This window comes from Felis catus, chromosome A2, assembly GCF_018350175.1.
Source record: "Felis catus isolate Fca126 chromosome A2, F.catus_Fca126_mat1.0, whole genome shotgun sequence".
NCBI lineage: Eukaryota > Metazoa > Chordata > Mammalia > Carnivora > Felidae > Felis > Felis catus.
The window spans coordinates 131,887,209-131,909,434 of NC_058369.1; the positions used below are offsets into that span (position 1 = coordinate 131,887,209).

A 22,226-nucleotide genomic window follows, 5' to 3' on the forward strand; every position below is an offset into this window, starting at 1 on the left:
AAATTAGGCATGAGTTGTTCAAAGTATCTGTGGCCATTTATTTTTTCTCTCTTTAGATGCTTTTCCTCTCCCACAGGTTTGTAGTAATTCCGATTTGGAAACTACACTCCCAGTTCCTCTTACCAACAGCTGACCCATCAGCCATGGAGAGGTACAATGGAGAATGCTTCCCATGTCTCCTTGGCTCTCTTACATCTATATCTGGGAGACATGGACTCTGGATTGGCATTTCTCTCTTTGGAGGGACACACGGTCAAACAATGGTGGGAAAACAGCTTTTTTTTCAAGTTTTGGTTCTATGTGCTTTAGGTCATCTCTGCTTAAGAGAACAAGTTCACTCACCAGGTCCAGTCTCATTCTCTGTATTCTTTTTAAATTCTGCCCTAGAGCCTTTGCACTTAACTGTTCTCTCTGTCTGTGACGCTTCTTCCGATCAGATATATGCATGACTCACACCTACACTTCCTTCATCTCTCTGCCCAAATGTCACCTTTTCAGAGAGCCTGTTCCTGGTCATGCTATATAAGCTCCAGGTACTCCTATATTCCTTATACAGTTTTAGTTTTGTTTGTAATACATATCACCATTTGATGTATTACGAGCCTTCTGATCTGAATATATGATCTGAACATCTGTTTTATTCGTTAGAACAGAGCTTGGTACATAGCAGGTGTTCAATAAGTACATGTTGAATGAATGAAAAAGTTAATACACTAATAAAGAATTCATAAATATCAATTTACAACTGGGACTACTCTCCTGGGCCTCAGTCATGTAAGCCATAGAGGGTAGAAGTTAAAATGATGGGCCCTGGAGCCTGACCATCTGGGTTTGGTTTTCAGCTCTACCATATACCCATTGTTTGATCCAGTTACTTACTTTCTCTGCATCTCTGCATCTGAGTTTCTTATTTACAAAATAAATCTTTATTTTATTATAAGGATAATATTAATAGTACTTCTTAAGTATTGACGGGTAAATCATAATGTAAATGACATATACAAAGCACTTAGAATAGTACCTCATATGTAGAAGAAGTACCCAATAATTCTTAAATGTTATTATTACAATATCTACTTATCTACTTGATCTACTGGGTTGTTAAACAGGCATCTCATACTTGATATAGCCAAACCAGAACCCTTGATTTCCCACCTTGTACTTGTCTCCCCTCCAGTCTTCACCATCTCAGTAAATGATACCCTACCCATTGCTCACAAAGTTAGATGAATTATCTTTGATTCCTCCCTTTCCTGACCCACCATATCCATTGCCAAAATTGGATTAACCAAAATTAATCAAAATTTTTGTGAAGATTTTACCTTCAAAATATATACCTGCAATTCCATTACTATCACCCTAATCCAAGATGCCATGTTCTCCCCTTTTAACTATACCAGTACTCTAACGTTGTTTCTTTTTTTTTTTCCTTCCTTCTCTTCCGTTCTAATCCATTATCATTTAGAAGCCACAGTAATTTTTTGAAAAGACTTCCCTGTTTGTGTCTTTCAGTGATTTCTCATTGTAGAAAAAATTCCAAATCTTTACAGTAGCTGACAAGGTCCTGCCTGATTTCAAACCTACCTCATTCTCCAGCATGGTTTTGTCCCACTGTCCTCTTGACCTATAATGCTTTAGCCAGACTGGGTGCCTATTTTCTCCGTGAAACTATTTTCTACCTTTTATTGACTCAGAGCTTCTGTACTGTTTATTCCTTCCATCTGGAGTGCTGTTCCCTGAGTTCTTAAATAGTTATTTCTTTTCATTCATTCTGCACGTCTTAGAGCAAATGTTACTTGTGCAGAGAGATCTTCTCACTATACTCTTGTTAAAATTCAAAAATTACATGTGCACCATTATATGATATTTTAACTCGAGTATTTTGCTTTAGTGAAATAACTATTCTTATCAGTGACTTTCAAGCTTTATTTGTTTTCTCTGGACAACCTTTTTCTGTCAACAAGCTATTGAACCCTATTATGTAAAAATGATAAAATTGGGACTGCTTTGGTTGCAATGGGATGGAGTGAGGAGTGAGGAACCAGATTCCTACCTGCTTATCCTTTTTGTAGTTCCTTAGAGTAATACTGACTTTTAGGACCTCAGTTTGAAAACCAGAAGTCTCTACAATGTACACATAAGTCTTGAGGTGTGATTAGGTGATTTTTGAATAGAAAAATGACCACATAAGGCCAAAATATCTGGTCAGTGTAATGAAGTATCCAGAATAAGAATTTCTTACTACATTTTCTTATAATTTTATTCTCATGCATTTGTTCTTACAACTACTTTTTTTCTTCTTTATATATTATCTTTGGAGTTTTAGCACTAGCACCTAGTCTTGCACACATAAGGCACTCAGCAAATTATTAACTAATTGCAATGGATAATAACAGACAAAGGTGAATTGTATAACTTTGGCTTTATGCTCTTTTTGTGGCCTTTACAAAAGCTCCATGTCGTAACCTCATTTCACATTTTGTGCCAGTAATCTGTTCAGGTGTGTTATACTTATGACATGTCTACTGAGTACCCAGAAGAGCTAGGTGCCTTCCTGTGTCATGAGTTGTTTGTTTGTTTGGTTTTTATCTAATTATAAAAACCCTTGAAAGTAGATATTATTCTCATTTTTATATATGAAGAAAGTGAGGTTCATAGAGGCTAATTCATTAGCATCTTGCTAAATGGAAAGGATAGGATTAAAAACATGGTCTTTTTGACCTCAAAGTCCATTGTCTTTATACTCTGAAAAAGCCAAAATATAATTATCTGATCAGTACAGAAGAATCCTAAAAGAACCATGTTAGTCTTGGAAGTCAAAATTTGAAGGCATTTAAAAGGGCACAGGTAATGTTAAAGAGAAAGTCTGATGATACCTGGTTTCTTCAAAAGACTATCTCTTTATATTAGAGTTTTAAATTATGGATCATATGTCATTAATAAAGTGACATTAAATTTTATTTCATTTAATTAAGACTTTGTTAGAGCTTGAAAGAGAGCTCTCCTCCAGCACCTTCATTCCAAAAATGTCATTAGGATTAAAAAGTACACTCATTTTATAATTCAAGAGGCCTAGGCCCTCTGAAGTTGTATATTATCTAATTTTGCACCTCTGGTTAATGACAGAGTTGAGGGAAATACTACTTAGCCATAACCAGAATGAGGTGCATTGTGGTAGATTTGTAAAAAGCAAATGATCTACTCTAATTTCTAGATTAGATCATATACAGTATCATATACAGCATCCATTTTCCTAATGAGTAGTAAATGTGAGGTAAGAAAAATAAAGACATATTTTTGTAAGGCAGTAATCCAATAGATATTTAATTACTGGGGGAATGTTAAAATGCTGACAGTTCAAAAATGGAAATATAATGCAGAAAACTAATCTGACAAAAGATAACATTATCAATTAAACAGAAGTAGAGTCACTAAATTTTTTCTATAAATGATTTAAAATCACGCTTCATATGCCGCCATCTTCCGACCTCCCTACCTACCCTATGACCCAGCAATAGCACTGCTAGGAATTTACCCAAGGGATACAGGAGTACTGATGCATAGGGGCACTTGTACCCCAATGTTTATAGCAGCACTCTCAACAATAGCCAAATTGTGGAAAGAGCCTAAATGTCCATCAATTGATGAATGGATAAAGAAATTGTGGTTTATATACACAATGGAATACTACGTGGCAATGAGAAGGAATGAAATATGGCCTTTTGTAGCAACGTGGATGGAACTGGAGAGTGTGATGCTAAGTGAAATAAGCCATACAGAGAAAGACAGATACCATATGGTTTCACTCTTATGTGGATCTTGAGAAACTTAACAGAAACCCATGGGGGAGGGGAAGGAAAAAAAAAAACAGGTTAGAGTGGGAGAGAGCCAAAGCATAAGAGACTGTTAAAAACTGAGAACAAACTGAGGGTTGATGGGGGGTGGGAGGGAGGGGAGGGTGGGTGATGGGTATTGAGGAGGGCACCTTTTGGGATGAGCACTGGGTGTTGTATGGAAACCAATTTGACAATAAATTTCATATACTGAAAAAAAAATAAAATCACACTTCAAACATTGCAATAATATTTATTAAAATAATATTGGGGAGGAAAGCAGAGAACAATAATACAATGTAATAATTCAAATAGTTGAAGGTCCTTTAAAGAAAACAAGGGAACCAATTTATTTTAGTTTTTGTTTGTTTGTTTGTTTATTTATTTATTTATTTATTTATTTATTTATTTATTTATTTATTTTGAGAGAGAGAGAGAGAGAGAGAGAGAGAGAGTGTAAGCAAGGGTGGGACAGAGAGAGAGGGAGAGAGAATCCCAAACAGAATCTGCACTGTCAGTACAGAGCCTGATGCAGAGCTTGAACTCATTGAACCGTGAGATCATGACCTGAGCTAAAATCAAGAGTCAGAAGCTTAAATGACTGAACCACCCAAGCACCCCAAGGGAACTATTTTAAATTAATTCTGTCATTCTTTTAACATATAATTGAGTACCATCTCTATTTCTATATATATATATATCTCTATATGAAAGTTTTACTTTATAAGGAAATTAAACTGTTCTTCATTATAGTTCATGCCAATATAGCATTATTACCTATTTTGAGAGTCATGGCACCATTATACCCTATTGTTATGAACCCTAGAAGTAGGTACTAAGCATTAACCTGTTTTCTTTTAGTAAGTGAGAAAATAAAGGAAATATTTAGTCAATTATAAATTAAATAATCCATAATTCATAATGATGTTAACAATAAAATTGTTAAATAAAAACGATAAAGAAGAATAAAGGAGAAGTTGATTCTAAGGGGAAGCTTGATGGATTCATAGTGAGGATGAACTTGGGGAGGGTGAGAGGCAAGGGAATATTGACTCTAGTTTTGAGGTTTCAAGAATAGATGTCTGGGATAAATGTGATCATAAAAAGGGAGACTAAGGACAAGTGCAGGTTTTGGAAGGAAGGCGATGGGATCAGTGTAGACATGTGGATTCTGTGTAAAAGTGTGACATCCAAATGGAAATGTTCGGTTAGAAGTATGGAATATAGTAGGACAGGAGATTTGAGAATTACAAACACAGAAATGAAAAAGAAAGTGGGGATGAATTTTAAGGAAAATCTTAATTTGGGGGATGGAGTAGAAAGAGGACCATAAAAATAGGTATGGGGGTATTTTGAATAGAACATTAAAGGTGACAGTATAAAACAGGCTTAAAGTGAGAACCAATCAGAAGAGTTTGGGGTCACATAGGATAAAGGGGGAGGGCATTCACAGAGGAATTGGTAAAATCTGAAGCAAAAAAGTGAACTAGTGCTTCAAAAATGTACTAATTAAGATGGGAAGGCATCACATAGTATTTGGAACCAGGAAGACTTGCCCCAACATTTACTAGCTAAATGACTTTAATCTTACTTGGCTGTTTTTACTTATCTGTAAAATGGTGGCAATATATACTTCTTAGGATTATTGTTGACATTAGAGGTAATATAATGTATCTGCATATAATTGGCATGTAATAAAACATAACTGAAATTTTTTTGACTTCTAGAAAAGTTTCAGACTGTTTTAAGCAACCTAAACTATAAGGATAAAGTGTTTTGGTTTCTTTCTTTTTCTTTCTTTCTCTTCCTTCCTTCCTTCCTTCCTTCCTTCCTTCCTTCCTTCCTTCCTTCCTTCCTTCTTTCTTTTCTTTTCTTTTCTTTTCTTTTCTTTTCTTTTCTTTTCTTTTCTTTTCTTTTCTTTTCTTTTCTTTTCTTTTCTTTTCTTTCTACATAACAATTTAGGTGAGGAAACAGACCTGATAATTTGAAGAGAAATAATAGTAATTCCATAAGGAGAACACTGTTGTAGACACTTATTTCTTCCTCCTTGACAGAACTACAATTTTCTTTGGATGTGCTCCATGAAGCCCATGCTCCTGAGGGGAAGTTGACTTCACCCCAACCAAACTTGGGTCTTATTTGTCTAAGTTAGAGACTCCCAAATTTCTTGATTCCCAGGGCCCTTAGTATCTAAGTAATTTTATCATAATGTCTCTAGGCAGAAAAAAGTACCTCACAGCTCCAAGCACAGCTTCTTCAACCTGGAATCAGATTATATATCACCACCTTCATTACCTCAGCTGTATTGATTTTCATGCCATACTTGTTTTTCTTACAACAATAACTGCTAAGAACCCCGCTTCTCAAAGATATGACATCATTGAAAAGAATGTAATGGGATGTAATGTTGAACTAGTGAATTACCTTGAGCTAACAGTTTATGTGGTGTCCTGCAGATGTTGAGTATCCCTGTATTGCTATCAAAAATATGAAATATATTGTAGTACCCTTTTGGGTTTACTCAGGAGTGCTCTTTCACACAGTTTTGGAACACTCATGTCCATGTGTAATTCTGTACTCTTTGCTAAGGATTGGTTCAGGAGGAGGTATGTGGTCTAATTTCAGCAACTAAGGCAGAAATAATGACCTTTTAAAAAATGTAGATTTAAATTATTATTCATGTGTGGTGAGGCCAACAGATTGTTGAAAAGACAGTTTATTTTACAGATACCAAGAGGAGGGGGCACACACTGCCATGGGGGACCACATGGGGAAAGCACCAGGTTTGGTCAGGCAGAGGGAATGAGGGGGAAAATGTGAGCACGATCCTTTATTGTGATTTCCATATGGAGGAACAGACAAGGCAGTATAAGCAGGTTTAGGATTGGCCAGTTTGAATAATTTTAGTGGGTGCTAGGGCATTAGGGTCTATCCTTAGTTGTCCTGTAGCAGCCCTGGGGTGATTAGGGCAGGGGAATAATGGCCTCGAATGGAAGAGCTCAGTAAAAGAGGTGATTGAGGGTAGGGGTTAGGATTGGTTGGTTTGTATGTAAAAAGTACTTGCAGGCCAGTCTTCTGCTATCTTCAGGAATTAGCTGGTACCCTCCAAGGTCAGCATTGTGTCAGATGGCAAAGCATCAAAAACACATGATTAATAAAATGACAAGGCATCTGAATGCTTTTTCCTGGTGCTTCTGGTACAGTTGTGGAAGTGTTGCCCTTTCTCTGTCTTTGGAGATGTGAGAATTAGAACTGGTGCCACAGTCTTGCTACCATCCTGAGGATGAAGCTGGGTCAGGAAGGCAGGTGGATATAAGAGCATTGCAACACAACAGGTTGGAGTAATTTATGTTTAGTTTATCCTGACCCTTGTCAGTCTTTAGACCTTTATGTATGTGAACTAATACATTTTCTCATTGTATAAGTCAGTTTATTGTTGCTATTTGTTATTGTTATTGTTTTTAGATTTCCTGTTACTCTTACCTGTGCTGTTCTAACATTTACAAAACCATGTGAAAACCCACAGGATCTCTTTGGAGGGGATTAATTTTCCATAGGAAAGGAGAAATTTTCCAAGTCTGTTTTTGATGATATTAAGATGTGTTACTGAGGTTTGCTGAATGTCTGCCTTCATAGCATAAAGGGAGAATGCAAGGCTTTTTAGTCGCATTTGCATTCAATAGATGACTGAGTTTGCTGACCTAAGTATCACATCTTTTTTCAAAAATCATTCTGAAATTTCTAAACACTGCTGGATAGGAGAAAGTTATGTAGTATTTCTATAAAATGTCTCATTTTCAATATTTCATACTAGGGTAATGAAAATTCACATGGAGATGAAAAATAACTTACAGGTTTTAGTGTAGGAAAACTATTATTTTCTTGTGGAGAGGTGGCTACCAGGGGACAATCTGAATCAAACCCATTTGTTCAGTTTATACATGTATATATGTATATATATGTGTTTATATATACATATATACATATATATATAGTGTGTGTGTGTGTGTATGTGTGTATGTATGTGTGTGTATATATATATATATGATAATAGTATTCCCCTACCCCAAGATTCAACAATTATGCTAAGTAGCTTACCTAGAAGTGTGTATATGTGTGAATTTGTATGTGTATATACACATAAACACTTTAATTTTTATTGACATATAGTTGATACACAATGTTATATTAGTTTCAGGTGTACGACATAGTGATTTTACAAGTCTATGTTATGCTATGCTCACCTCAAGTGTAATTACCATGTATCACTATGCAATGATTACAATACCATTGACTATATTCCCTATGCTGTACTTTTATCCCAGGTGACTTATTCCATAACTAGAAGCTTGTATCGCCCACTCTCCTTCACCCATTTGCCCATCCCCTCTGGCAACCATCATTTTATTCTCTGTATTCATAGGTCTGTTTCTGCTTTTTCGTTTATTCCTTTGTTTTGTTTTTTTAGATTCCATGTATCAGTGAAATCATATGGTATTTGTCTTTCTCTGACTTAGTTCACTTAGTATAATACCCTTCAGGTCCTTCCACATTATCACAATATCTATACTACATCTTCTTTTTTCATTTTTTCTATCGATGGAGACTTGAGTTGCTTCTGTATCTTGGTCACTGTAAATAAACCTAGGGGTGTGTATATCTTTTCAAATTCGTGTTTTCATTTTATTTGGGTAAATACCCAGTAGTGAAACATTTGGACTATATGATATTACTATTTTTAATTTAAAAACTTAATTTTATTTAATTAATGAATGCACATTGTTTTATTAAAAATCAAATAATACCAAAAGTGATTATAATGAAAAATGGTATATGCCTTTACTTCCATCCAATTTCAGTTTTCACGGTTAACAGCTTTTAGCTCTTTCTTCCTGTGATGTCCATCTTTTTCTGTATAATGTTTTTACTGTTTTGTTGTTTGGTGATTTCGTTTTAGTTGTTATGCAGTGACAATTTTTTATTATTTGTATGTTTAACTTCCTTGGACTTCCACCTCCCTTTCCCTGTCCTCCTAATGCAGTTCTTACATTCATTTGAGTAGAAGCAGTAATCTGTGTTTATGTCATTATGACAATGTAAATACTGTTTGTTAAGAACTATAGTAAAGTTGCACTAATAGTTGCTTTATTTTTATTTGCCTAATTTAAAAATATGTATTTTTATTTTTCCATATATGTTATATCATTTATCGTATCTATTTATCAAGTTGGTATTTTTCCTGTAAACCTGACCTTAGAGATTTTCTTCCTCCTGCTTGAATCTGGCCTTGTTGCTTTCTGGGCCTGTTGTGCTGCACTGCTGTGAAGCTATGCGTCTTCTTTCCCATTCTCCCATCATTTCCTGAATCCCGTGTCTTCTACTTTCTAGGTTTGATCTCCTGTTTTGCTAAAGCATATTTTCCAAGAGGGGTTGCAAGGCAGTTCTACCATATTAAAGGTATCTTTTATTCTGCTTTTGGGTTGGGTTTAGTTTTAAAAAAATTCTTCTAGAATTTTGAAGTCATTCTCCATTTTCTTCTTACATCCAGTGTTGTAGAGAAATCTCATGCTATTCTGGTTCTCTGATATTTCCCTTCTCTCCAAGTCTCACTTGTCCTTAAATTTTGCATTCATTATTTTTTGTTTTATTCAACTGTCCTCTTGATAATATCCTGGTATTTTATGTAAGCCACTGTTGATTTGCAGTGGCCATCTAATTGATCTGTCTCCATGTGCCACTGATTGTTTTCAATATGGTGTTCTTTTAAAACTCAAGTTTTACCATATTATTTTTCTGTACAAAACCCCCTTGGTTTCCCACCACAGAGTAGAAGACCTCATGTGATTTGGCCCTCATATTTTTCTCCACTCTAGTTTTTGCTCTCTCCTTTCCTACATACTGTTCTTTTTTCTGTTGTTACCTTTCAGTTGACTACTGTGTGTAAAATTTATTCAGCTCTTATATGTTCATTCATCCTTTTCTGCCTTTATTTTTCTCCATAGCACCCCCACATCTTATATATATTTTACATATTTATTTTCAGTCTTTCACCGTACTAAAATGTAAATTCTGCATTTGCAGGGATTTTAGTCTATTATTTCTTACCTGTTGTATCTTAACAGCTAGAGGGGTGCTGGCTTATTATAATAGTACAGTAAATATTTTTCATTAAGTGATAAAATTAAAAAACAGTAACTAAGAAATAAAGGTAGAGCAGGAGATACAAACACCACAACTGGTGAGGAACACTAAATGCAACTGAGTACAAAAATGGGCAATTAGAATAAATGGGTTGCATAGTTTTCATTGTGTTGTGGTAACAAGCATAAATTTTATCACAAGAAACAACCTTTACTCCTGGACATTCTGAGAAAAATTTATCATGAGAAATTTTATATAAGGGCATGGAATAATTTTATTAATTTTAACAAAAAAATTCCTTATGTTGTTGCCATTATTATCAAATCAGTCTTGTCTAATTAAAAACAATTCTTTAGAAAGGCACTTGACTTGCTGGGATGAGCACGGGGTGTTATATATAAGGGATGAATCACTGGGTTCTACTCCTGAAACCAATACTATCACTGTATGTTAACTAACTTGAATTTAAATAAATAAATTAAGAAAAACACAATTCTTTAGGAAGTCAGAATGTCATTGCTTTGGATAGGTAGCTTAATATAAAGATGAAGTCTGAAGAATCTTGAAGAATAAATATTTGTCTACCCTTCAGAATGTTTTTCTCAAATACTAGTTGTCTCAGCCAGTCTTTGGAAAATAGTCAGATAGCAGGTTAGTCATGACTCAGGTCTCCAGCAAAAACTGAAGTGCAGGTGATCTCTGTAGTTGAAAGGAAATTCATGTCCTCTAGATATTTGTATGAGTGGCCAAGACATCTTGTGAAGGAAAAGTCTTTATATTTTGCTTCTGTAGAGGGTCAGTATATACCTGTGTGGGAACGACCATCTGTGAGTGGGGCCAGGCAACTTGTTGGTTTTTTCAAAGAAAGCAATATTTGATCTGAAAAAGAACCCACACTGAAACTTGCTTGAAGTCCCAATATTCTGCCTATGATAGGCAGGTCAGAAGCACAAATTTGTGAGCCATTGGTATATAGGTACATATTGATTCTGCAAAGACACATAAGATTATGAGGAATAAATTTTTGAGGTAGAAAGATGGCTACCCTGAGATTGTTGCAGAATATATTTAAGATGTGGTAGGAGAAATATGGAACATTTAGTTGCTTTTTGATTACTTGACTTCTGGAACTCCTTCCTGTGCTAGTCTCTTATGGGGCAGTCTCTGGGACCATTGGTGAGATGGTGTTAGAGGCAGTAGCTACATGCAGGCCTCAGAAGCAGTAATGATTCTTGTTTCATGGACAGTTTCTAGAATGCTGAGTTGTTAGTGGTGGTATTGCAGCTTCTCCTGTTGCTACCCAGGGCTAATGACAGATGTGTCTTCATAGGAGTAGCTTTTCTGCATGATTTTAGATGTTGTTTCTCCTTCATAGCCTACAAACATATTTCTAAACAATTTGCCAAAGTGATTTTACCAATTAATATTTCTACCAACTAATACCTCCCCTCCAAGGAGAGCTGCAGTTGTTCAAAATCTTCACCAACACTTGGTATTATCTCTGACCATATATTTTTGATAAGTTTTTTCTCTTTAAATCTGTCAAAGTTTGTTTGTTTATTGGTTGACCAAAACTAAGAACCATGTTTGATGCCAAAAGGATGCATGCAGGATCAGGGAAACATGAGCAGGAAGTATGAAGTAAAAGGGGAAGTCCGAAACTGTAAGAGAGAAGTTTATTGGTGTAAATAAAGTCTCAGAAGATATGGGCATGGAGTCTTGGGGTGAAAATTTGGGAGCAAGGACACAAGAGAAGGCATGGGAGAAGGCACAAAAATATAGAGGGAAAGTAAAGACAACATTTTCATATAGAAACCTACAAAATAGTAAATTTTTAAAACAGCAACAATTTATTTAAGGAACCTCAAAATTTTACTTGAAATCCATTTATCTATAAATGTGACCCTGTATGTGAAGTTTAACCTTAGATAAGCCCTGGATTTGACAATACATACACTGATAATTAAAATAAAACGTTTTTATACTACTTGATTTCTCATATAAAATTATAAACTTATTAATTTTCCAAAATAGCCATAACTCTAAGAAACACCCATTCTTTTTTCATAGTTTCTGTTTGAGGAGAAGGGAAACTTCTGTAAATTTCTTTAGGATTTTTATTAGTTCTCTCCTTAAGTGTGGCCCTTACTTTGCTTCCTATTGCTGCTGTAACCAAGTTACAATAAACTCTGGCTCAAACAACACAGATTTACTATCTGACAGTTCTGGAGGTCAGAATTCCGACACATGTCTTACTAAGCTAGAATCAAGATGATGGTAGGACTGAGTCTCTCTGTAGGCTATAGCAGTTAATCTATTTCATTGTCTTTTCAGCTACTTGCATTCCTTGGCTCATGCTCCCAATCCATCTTTAAAGCTGGCAGCATAGCATCCTCAAATGTTTCTCTAACTCTGACCTTCCTGCCTTTCTGTATCACTTACAAGGACCCTTGTGACTATATTGGGCCCACCCAGGTAATCCAGAATAATATCTCCATTTTGTGGTCAGCTGCTTAGCAACCTTAATTCCGCTTTACTGTATAACTTCACATATTCACAGTTAGATATGCTATTTGTGTGGCAGTTATTCAGCCTGTCAGACTCAGAAGGGAGAAGAAGTTAGTATTAGTGAATTTTATCTGCCTACTATATATGGATAGGTGATGGTCTTTTTCTTTTGAGTTCTTTTAAGGACATTTCTTTTAATAATTGGAAAAGAAGACATAATGCCAGTGAAAAGAAATTCATGCTTCTGAAGCTTTTCTTCATAGGCTGAGTCTTTGTGAAGTTTCATGCAAATAGTTCAGAAGTAACATTTGTCTGCTGTGGTCACTAAAATCTACATATACTCCTGAAAAGGGTTACAAATTATGAACTTTCACAATACTGTACTCTGTAATCATATTCTGTTTTATGTATGCCTTGCTGTATGTTATTTACTTAGCAATAATGATGCTGTTACCCATTGAAAAGAAAAATAAACATTGAAAATCCTGGTCAGGCACAAAGTATGCTATTGGCATAGATCTCTAATAAAACTGATTTAGCTTTCAGCTTTATATGGATAAAAGCTGACATTGACCTTTGTGTTCAGTGCTTGGTGTGTTTTTTAAAAGCCTGTATTATTGTGAATTCTGGATTCTTTATATGATAGCACTAATTTTCATATCTAATTTATGGGCTGCCAAAGGCTTTCTACTAGGTTGAAGTGAGATAATTACCACAAGTGATATGAACTACAGAATTCTACCACAAGTGATATGAACTGCAGAATTCTATTTCATTAGAAAATCCAATTTCTCTTTTTACTCATGTATTACTATTAACTTTCACTTTTGTCTCATACATAGATTTTTTTTAGAGATACTTATAGTGAGATTTGGCCTACCCATTGTTACTTATTGTTCTTAAAATTTGTCTTGAGAATATGCAGTGTCCATGAAAATCAAATCATTTGTCCATGTTACAACTCCATAGAGATTAGATGTATGATTTTTCCTAAGATTGGTCATAATGATAGATTAATTTTAGCGTATTGGAAAGAAAATGATAACACATTGAGTACTAAAACTTTGATATGCTTACTTAGAAAATTGTATTGAGGGTAACACATTTAAATTATATATCAGTCAGATCTAAACTATTTTTAAAAGATGGTTTGGCACATAGAAAGTATATTTGGTCTTCAAATTTTGCTTTTCTTACATGTGTTTATGCCATTATTATTCTATTCCTTTAATTCTTATTTCTTTCCAAATTTTCAGAAGAGTTATTATTGCATATCACCTTTCATTTAACCACATATTGTAATATACTTAGTTTTGGATACTACATTTTTCATATAATGTTATACTGGAACTGTTTTCTATGCCATTTAAAAATATATAAGAAATATGACTTTTAATACTTGGGTAATAACTATTGCTTGATTGTTGTTTATAATTTTTAGTATTATAACTAACATTAAAAAGACATTTAAACCTTTAAACTTATGTCTGAAATCAGATCTGGAAGTCAGTCATAGGTTTTCTATATGATGGCCTCATTCTTATTATTTTTAAAATAGTTTCTCGGGGCACCTGGGTGGCGCAGTCGGTTAAGCGTCCGACTTCAGCCAGGTCACGATCTCGCGGTCCGTGAGTTCGAGCCCCGCGTCAGGCTCTGGGCTGATGGCTCAGAGCCTGGAGCCTGTTTCCAATTCTGTGTCTTCCTCTCTCTCTGCCCCTCCCCCGTTCATGCTCTGTCTCTCTCTGTCACAAAAATAAATAAACGTTGAAAAAAAAATTAAAAAAAAATAAAAAAATAAAAAGCATAGTATGTTTTGAAACAACATATTGGAAAAAGTAAGACAATTCAATGAAATGATAAACAAGAAATTAGATAGCCTAGTTACACAAAAGAGTAAAGGAGAGAGAAGGTTGCAAAAACTAAGTGCATAGGTAGAAAGTCTATATTTTGAGGGTTTCAAAGAGACATCCTTAAATGTGAAATAATTTTTTTTTATTTATCAACAAATATTCATTAAGTGCCTAGTAGGCTGAACAAGACATAGAGTTTACATTCTAGTGGAGATATGCAGAAATAAATAAGTAGTTGCATAAATAAGTACTTGTAATTGGTTAAGAAGGAGAAGTATAACAAAGTACAAGCAGAGAAGAGGGTGACTGAACTCAGACATGTAGACCAGACAGGTATCCCAGAGGACACAATGTCTAAAATGAGATGTTTAAAACAGAGAGTGGTGGGGGAAATGGAAAGGGAATTTATATCCTGTGTCCATTTTCTTCCCATCCTCCAACCCCATTATTCTATTCTGTTACTATGAGTTGATTTTTTTTTTTTTTAAGATTCCACATATAAGTGAGATCATATGTAGTATTTGTTTTTCTCTGTCTGGTTTATTTCACTTAGCATAATATTCTGTACTTTCATCCATGTAGTCACAAATGACAGGATTTGCTTCTCTTTTTTTTTTCAGATATAATTGATATATAACAGTGTATCAGAGGTGTTATTATTAAATATTTGTATATTATTATTAAAATATTTGTATATTATATTAAAAATTTGTATATTATTAAATATTTGTATATATTGTAAAATGATCATGATAAGTCTAGTTAACACCCATCACCACACATACTTAAGATTTTTTTCTTGTGATGAGAACTTTCAAGATTCATTCTCTTAGTAACTTTTGAATATGCTGTACAGTATTACTAACCATGCTGTATGTAACATCTCATGAATTATTTATTTTATACCTGGATGTTTGTACCTTTTGACACTATTTACTCATTTTACCCCCCTCCCACCTGCTACTGGCTCTGGCAACTACCAGTCTATTCTCTGTATCTCATTTTTTTTTTTAAGATTCCACATATGAGATCATATAGTATTTGTCTTTCTCTATCTGACTTATTTCACTTATCATAATGCCCTGAAGATCCATCCATGTTGTCACAAGTATCAAGATTTTCTTTTTTATGGCTAAGTAATATTCCATTGTAAATATATGTATATATGTATATTTTATACAGCCATATATTTTATATACATCATATATATATTGAATTTTATTTATTCATTGATCTATCAGTGGACATTTAGGTTGTTTGCACATCTTTGTTACTATGAATAATGCTGCAGTGAGTGTGGGAGTGTAGATAACTCTTTGTGATAGTGATTTTATGTCCCTTGAATATCCAGAAATAGGATTGCTGGATCATATGATAGTTCTATTTTTAATTTTTTGAGAACCCACTATATTGTTTTATATAATGGCTGCACCAGTTTATATTCCCACTAACAAAACAGTACACAAGAGTTCCTTTCTCCCCATATCCTCACCAATACTTGTTTTTTTGATAAATAGCCATCCTAACAAGTGTGAGGTGATTTCTCACTGTGGTTTTGTTTTGAATTTTTTTGATGATTAGTAACATTGATGCCTCAAATGCCTGTTGACCATTTGTATGTCTTCTTCAGGAAAATGTCTATTAGGTTCTTTGTACGTTAAAAAATCAGATTATTTGTTTGCTGTTGAGGTTTATGAGTTCTTTATGTAGTTTGGTTATTAACCCCTTATCAGATATATGATTTGCCAGTATTTCCCCCCATTCTGTAGATTCTCTTTTCATTTTGTTGTTTCCTTTGCTGTGTAGAAGGTTTTATGTTTGATGTAACCCCATGTGTTTATTTATGTCTTTTTGCCTATATTTTTTGTTGTCATAGCCAATAAATCATTGCAAAGACCAACGTCAAAAATCTTTTTTCCTATGCTTTGCAGGGAATAGTTTCAGATCTTACAGTAAGTCTAATCCATTTTGAGTTTTTATATATGGTATGAGGTAGGGATTCAGTTACATTCTTTTTGCATGTGGATATCCAGTTTTCCTAACATTATTTATTTAAGAGATTATCCTTTTCCCATTATGTATTTTTGACACCTCTGTCAAAGATTGACTGTATAATGTGTGTGTTTATTTCTGGGCTCTCATTCTGTTCTGTTAGTCTATATATTTGTTTTTATGCTGGTAACATAGCTTTGTAGTATAATTTGAAATGAGGAAGTGTGATACCCCAGCTTTATTCTTCTTTCTCAAGATTGCTTTGGCTATTTGAGGTCTTTTGTGGCTCCAAATGCATTTTAGTATTATATTTTTTACTTTTGTGAAAAAATACCAGTGGAATTTTGATAGTCATTTTTCATTAAACGTGTAGATCACTTTGGATAGTATGGACATTTTGACAATATTAATTCTTCCAGTGCATGAACACAGGATGTATTTCAATTATTTGTGTCCTTTTCAACTTCTTTAATCAGTGTTTTGTTGATAAAACATTATAAAGATCTTTCACCTCCTTGGTTTAATTTATTCCTAAGTATTTTTATTGTTTTTGGTGCTATTATAAATGGGATTGTTTTATTTTTTGGATAGTTTATTTTTTTTTGTACAAAAATACAACTGATTCTTTATGTTGATTATTCTGCAAGTTTAATGAATTTATTTACTAGTTTTAACATTTTTTTGTAGAGTCTTTAGGGAGGTGTATGTGTGTATTTATTTTTTAAAGTTTGTTTATTTACAGAGCATGAGTTGTGGGAGGGCAAAGAGAGAGAGAGAGAGAGAGAGAGAGAGAGAGAGAGAGAGAGAATCCCAAACAGGCCCTTGGTTGTCAGCATGGAGCCTGATGCAGGGCTTGATCTCATGAATCCCATGAATAAATGTAAATAAATTAGTGTGTGTGTTTGTGTGTGTGTGTATGCATGTCATTTGCAAGCAGAGACAATTTTACTCCCTGTCTTCTGATTTGAATGCTCTTTATTTCTGTTTCTTCTCTAATTGCCCTGGCTAGGACTTCTAGTACTAGACTAAATAGAAGTAGTTAGAGTGGGCACCCTTGTCTTGTTTCTGATCTTGGAAAAGCTCTCAGCTTTTTAGCATTGAGTATTATATTAGCTGTAGGCTTGTCATATATATGGCCTTTACTTAAACTGTTGGGAATTCTTTATCATGAAAGGTTGTTCAATTTTGTCAAATGCTTTTTCTGCATCTATTGAGATGATCATAAGATCATTATTTTTTATTTTGTTAATGTGGTATATCACATTGGTTGATTGCATATGTTGAAACATCTTGCATCCCAGGAATAGATCCCACTTGATCATGGTGTATGATCTTTTTAATGTGCTTTGAATTTGGTTTGCTGGTATTTTGTTGAGAATTTTTACGTTTGTGTTCATGAGGGATATTGGTTTGCAATATTTCTTTTTCTTTCTTTATTTCTTTCTTATTACTATTATTATTTTTTTTTTGTAGTGTTCTGCTTGGCTTTGGTATCAGGGTAATGTTAGCCTGTAAACTAAGTTTAGAAGTGTTCTCTCCTTCTTGGTTTTTAGAGGAGTTTGGGAAAGATTCATATTATTCTTTGTTAAATGTTTAGTAAAATCACCAGTGAAACCATCTGCTACTGCACTTTAGTTTGTGGAGATGTCTTTCATTATTGATTTAATCTCCATATTCATTATTGGCCTGTTCAGATTTTCTGTTTCTTCCTGGTTCAGTCTTTGTAGGTTGTATGGTTCTAGGAATTTATTAATTTCTTCTAGGTTATCCAATTTGTTGGCATATAATTGTCTATAGCAGTCTCTCATGATCCTTTGTATTTCTGTGGTGTTAGAAAATACAATGGAGTAATAATCATTGTGAGTATTCTATCATAATAAAGAAAGATTATATATTTACTCAAGATCTCCAGTGTAGTAAGTGGCTGAGGTAGAATTTGTATCTAGCTCCATATGATTGAAATGCCTGTTCTCTTTGCACTTGATTCATTGCCTCTCTTACTACTTATGACAAGGCTCTTCAAGATGTGCCTTGATGAGCAAGCACATCCTTCTTAGATATAAAGTGATCTAGAAATAGAGATTTATTGAGGATGAGTGATAATGTAGGTTTATTAATTTTGTAACCAGAAAGTGTTTTGTTAGGGGGAAAAAGGTGAATGGGCAAGTTGGTGATTTAAATTTTCAAAATTGTTAACTAGAAAACAGAGTCCTCAGCCATCAGTGATATTTTTTCCACTCCTCTTTAGACCTCTTTTGTTTGCTATCTGATTGTTTGGGAAAAACTGGACCTGATGAACAGATAAATAAACTCTGTTTGGGCAGCTATTCAACAGGGGTTTTTACCTGGTTAAACCTGGTGACTTAATTACTCCAGTGTGACGATTTTTCCCCCAGTCTTCCTTGACTTCATAGTGTCATCATGTATATATTTGTACTTATAAAATATTTTATTTCCTCCCCTTTAAATATTTTATTTTCCTCTACATTTTTATTTGCTATTAAAGTATCCTCAAATACATCTTCAAAATTAAATATTTTAATAAAACATTTGAGTTCTTTTATATATGTACAGGTTTTGTTTAATAATAAGAAGAGTATCTAATAAATCCTGTGACTCCAGTGAGGTACAGTAGACTGATACATAGGATTGTCTCTTTATTTTTAAATACTGTGTTTGCATATATTCACAGGGTAAAGTACACTTTTCAAGCTCTCTTTATTTTTAGAGTTTTCTTTATTTTAATTTTTCTTGAAGTATAATTAGCATTTAGTATTATATTAGTTTAAGATGTATAGCATTATGATTCAGCACTTCTGTACATTTTTCAGTGCTCATGATGATAAGTGGACTCTTAATCCCATTCGCATATTTCACCTACCTCCACACCTACCATCCCACACAGCAACCACCAGTTTGTTCTATGTATTTAAGAGTCTTTTTTGTCTCTTTTTTTCTTTGTTTGTTCATTTGTTTTGTTTTTAAGATTCCACATGAGTGAAATCATCTGGTGTTTCTGTTTCTCTGTCTGACTTATTTCACATATTATTATACCCTCTAGGTCCGTGCATATTGTTGCAAATGACGAAGTCTCATTCTTTTTTTATGGACAAGTAATATTCCATTGTAGGTATATGTATGTATATATACATACCATATCTTTATCCATTCATCTATGGTTGGACACTTGTGTTGCTTTCATATCTTTGCTATTATAGGTAATGTTGCAACAAACATAAAAGTGCCTATATCTTTTCAAATTAATGTTGTTGTTTGTTTTGAGTAAATACCCACTAGTTGAATTGTTGGATCATAGGGTATTTCTATTTTTGGTTTTTTGAGGAACCTCCATATTGTTTCCATAGTGACTGCTATAATTAACATTCCCATTAACAGTGCACAAGGGTTCATTTTTCCATATCCTTGCCAACACTTGTTTCATGTGTTTTTGATTCTAGCCATTCTGACAGATTTGAGGTGATATCTTGTGATTTTGATTTGCATTTCTTTGATGATAAGTGATGTTTTTAAAAATTTTTAACGTTTATTTTTGTTTTTTTTTGTTTTTTATTTTTTTTAATATGAAATTTATTGTCAAATTGGTTTCCATACAACACCCAGTGCTCATCCCAACAGGTGCCCTCCTCAATACCCATCATCCACCGTCCCCTCCCACCCACCGCCCATCAACCCTCAGTTTTTTCTCAGTTTTTAAGAGTCTCTTATATTTTGGTTCCCTCCCTCTCTAACCTTTTTTTTCTTTTTTTTTCCTTCTCCTCCACATGGTCTTCTGTTAAGTTTCTCAGGATCCACATAAGAGTGAAAACATATGGTATCTGTCTTTCCCGGTATGACTTATTTCACTTAGCATAACACTCTCCAGTTCCATCCACGTTGCTACAGAAGGCCATATTTCATTTTTTCTCATTGCCAAGTAATATTCCATTGTATATAAATCATAACTTCTTTATCCATTCATCAATTGATGGACATTTAGGCTCTTTCCATAATTTGGCTATTGTTGAAAGTGCTGCTATAAATGTTGGGGTACCAGTGCCCCTGTGCATCAGCACTCCTGTATCCCTTGGATAAATTCCTAGCAGTGCTATTGCTGGGTCATAGGGTAGGTCTATTTTTAATTTTTTGAGGAACCTTCACACTGTTTTCCAGAGTGGCTGCACCAGTTTGCATTCCCACCAACACTGCCAGAGGGTTCCCTTTTCTCCAAATCCTCTTCAGCACCTATAGTCTCCTGATTTATTCATTTTAGCCACTATGGCTGGTGTGAGGTGATATCTGAGTGTGGTTTTGATTCGTATTTCCCTGATGAGGAGCGACGTTGAGCATCTTTTCATGTGCCTGTTGGCCATCTGGATGTCTTCTTTAGAGAAGTGTCTATTCATGTTTTCTGCCCATTCTTCACTGGATTATTTGTTTTTCAGGTGTGGAGTTTGGTGAGTTCTTTATAGATTTTAGATACTAGCCCTTTGTCTGATATGTCATTTGCAATTATCTTTTCCCATCCCATCGGTTGCCTTTTAGTTTTGTTGATTGTTTCCTTTGCAGTGCAGAAGCTTTTTATCTTCATGAGGTCCCAATAGTTCATTTTTCCTTTTAACTCCCTTGCCTTTGGAGATGTGTCAAGTAAGAAATTGCTGCTGCTGAGGTGAAAGAGATTTTTTCCTGCTTTCTCCTCTAGGGTTTGATGGTTTCCTGTCTCACATTCAGGTCCTTTATCCATTTTGAGTTTATTTTTGTGAATGGTGTAAGAAAGCGGTCCAGTTTCATTCTTCTGCATGTTGCTGTCCAGTTCTCCCAGCACCATTTGTTAAAGAGACTGTCTTTTTTCCATTGGATATTCTTTCCTGTGTTGTCAAAGATTAGTTGGCCATACTTTTGTGGGTCCAATTATGGAGTCTCTATTCTATTCCATTGGTCTGTGTGTCTGTTTTTGTGCCAATACCATGCTGTCTTGATGATTACAGCTTTGTAGTAGAGGCTAAAGTCTGGAATTGTGATGCCTCCCGCTTTCGTCGTCTTTTTCAAAATTACTTTGGCTATTCGGGGGTCTTTTGTGGTGCCATATAAATTTTAGGATTTCTTGTTCTAGCTTTGAGAAGAATGCTGGTGCAATTTTGATTGGGATTGCATTGAATGTGTAGATATCTTTGGGTAGTATTGACATTTTAACAATATTTATTCTTCCAATCCATGAGCAGGGAATGTCTTTCCATTTCTTTATATCTTCTTCAATTTCCTTCATAAGCTTTCTATAGTTTTCAGCATACAGATCTTTTACATCTTTGGTTAGGTTTATTCCTAGGTATTTTATGCTTCTTGGTGCAATTGTGAATGGGATCAGTTTCTTTATTTGTCTTTGTGTTGCTTCATTATTAGTGGATAAGAATGCAACTGATTTCTAGACATTAATTTTGTATCCTGCGACTTTGCTGAATTCATCTACCAGTTCTAGCAGACTTTTGGTGGAGTCTATCGGGTTTTCCATGTATAGTACCTCTCATCTGCAGAAAGTGAAAACTTGACTTTATCTTTGCCAAATTTGATGCCGTTGATTTCCTTTTGTTTTATGATTGCTGATGCTAGAACTTCCATCACTGTGTTAAAAAACAGTGGTGAGAGTGGACATCCCTGTCATGTTCCTAATCTCAGGGGGAAAGCTCTCAGTTTTTTCCCATTGAGGATGATATTAGCTGTGGGATTTTCATAGATGGCTTTTACGATGTTTAAGTATATTCCCTCTATCCCGACATACTCCAGGGTTTTTGTTAAGAAAGGATGCTGAATTTTGTCAAATGCTTTTTCTGCATTGATTGACAGGATCATATGGTTCTTATCTTTTCTTTTATTAATATGATGTTCACATTGATTGATTTGTGAATGT

At 34.4% G+C, this 22,226-nt stretch overlaps 1 pseudogene; it reads left to right on the forward strand.

Moving 5' to 3' along the window:
- The window catches only part of LOC109497557, a 184,940-nt pseudogene that overhangs the window by 52,106 nt on the left and 110,608 nt on the right, over positions 1-22,226 (forward strand).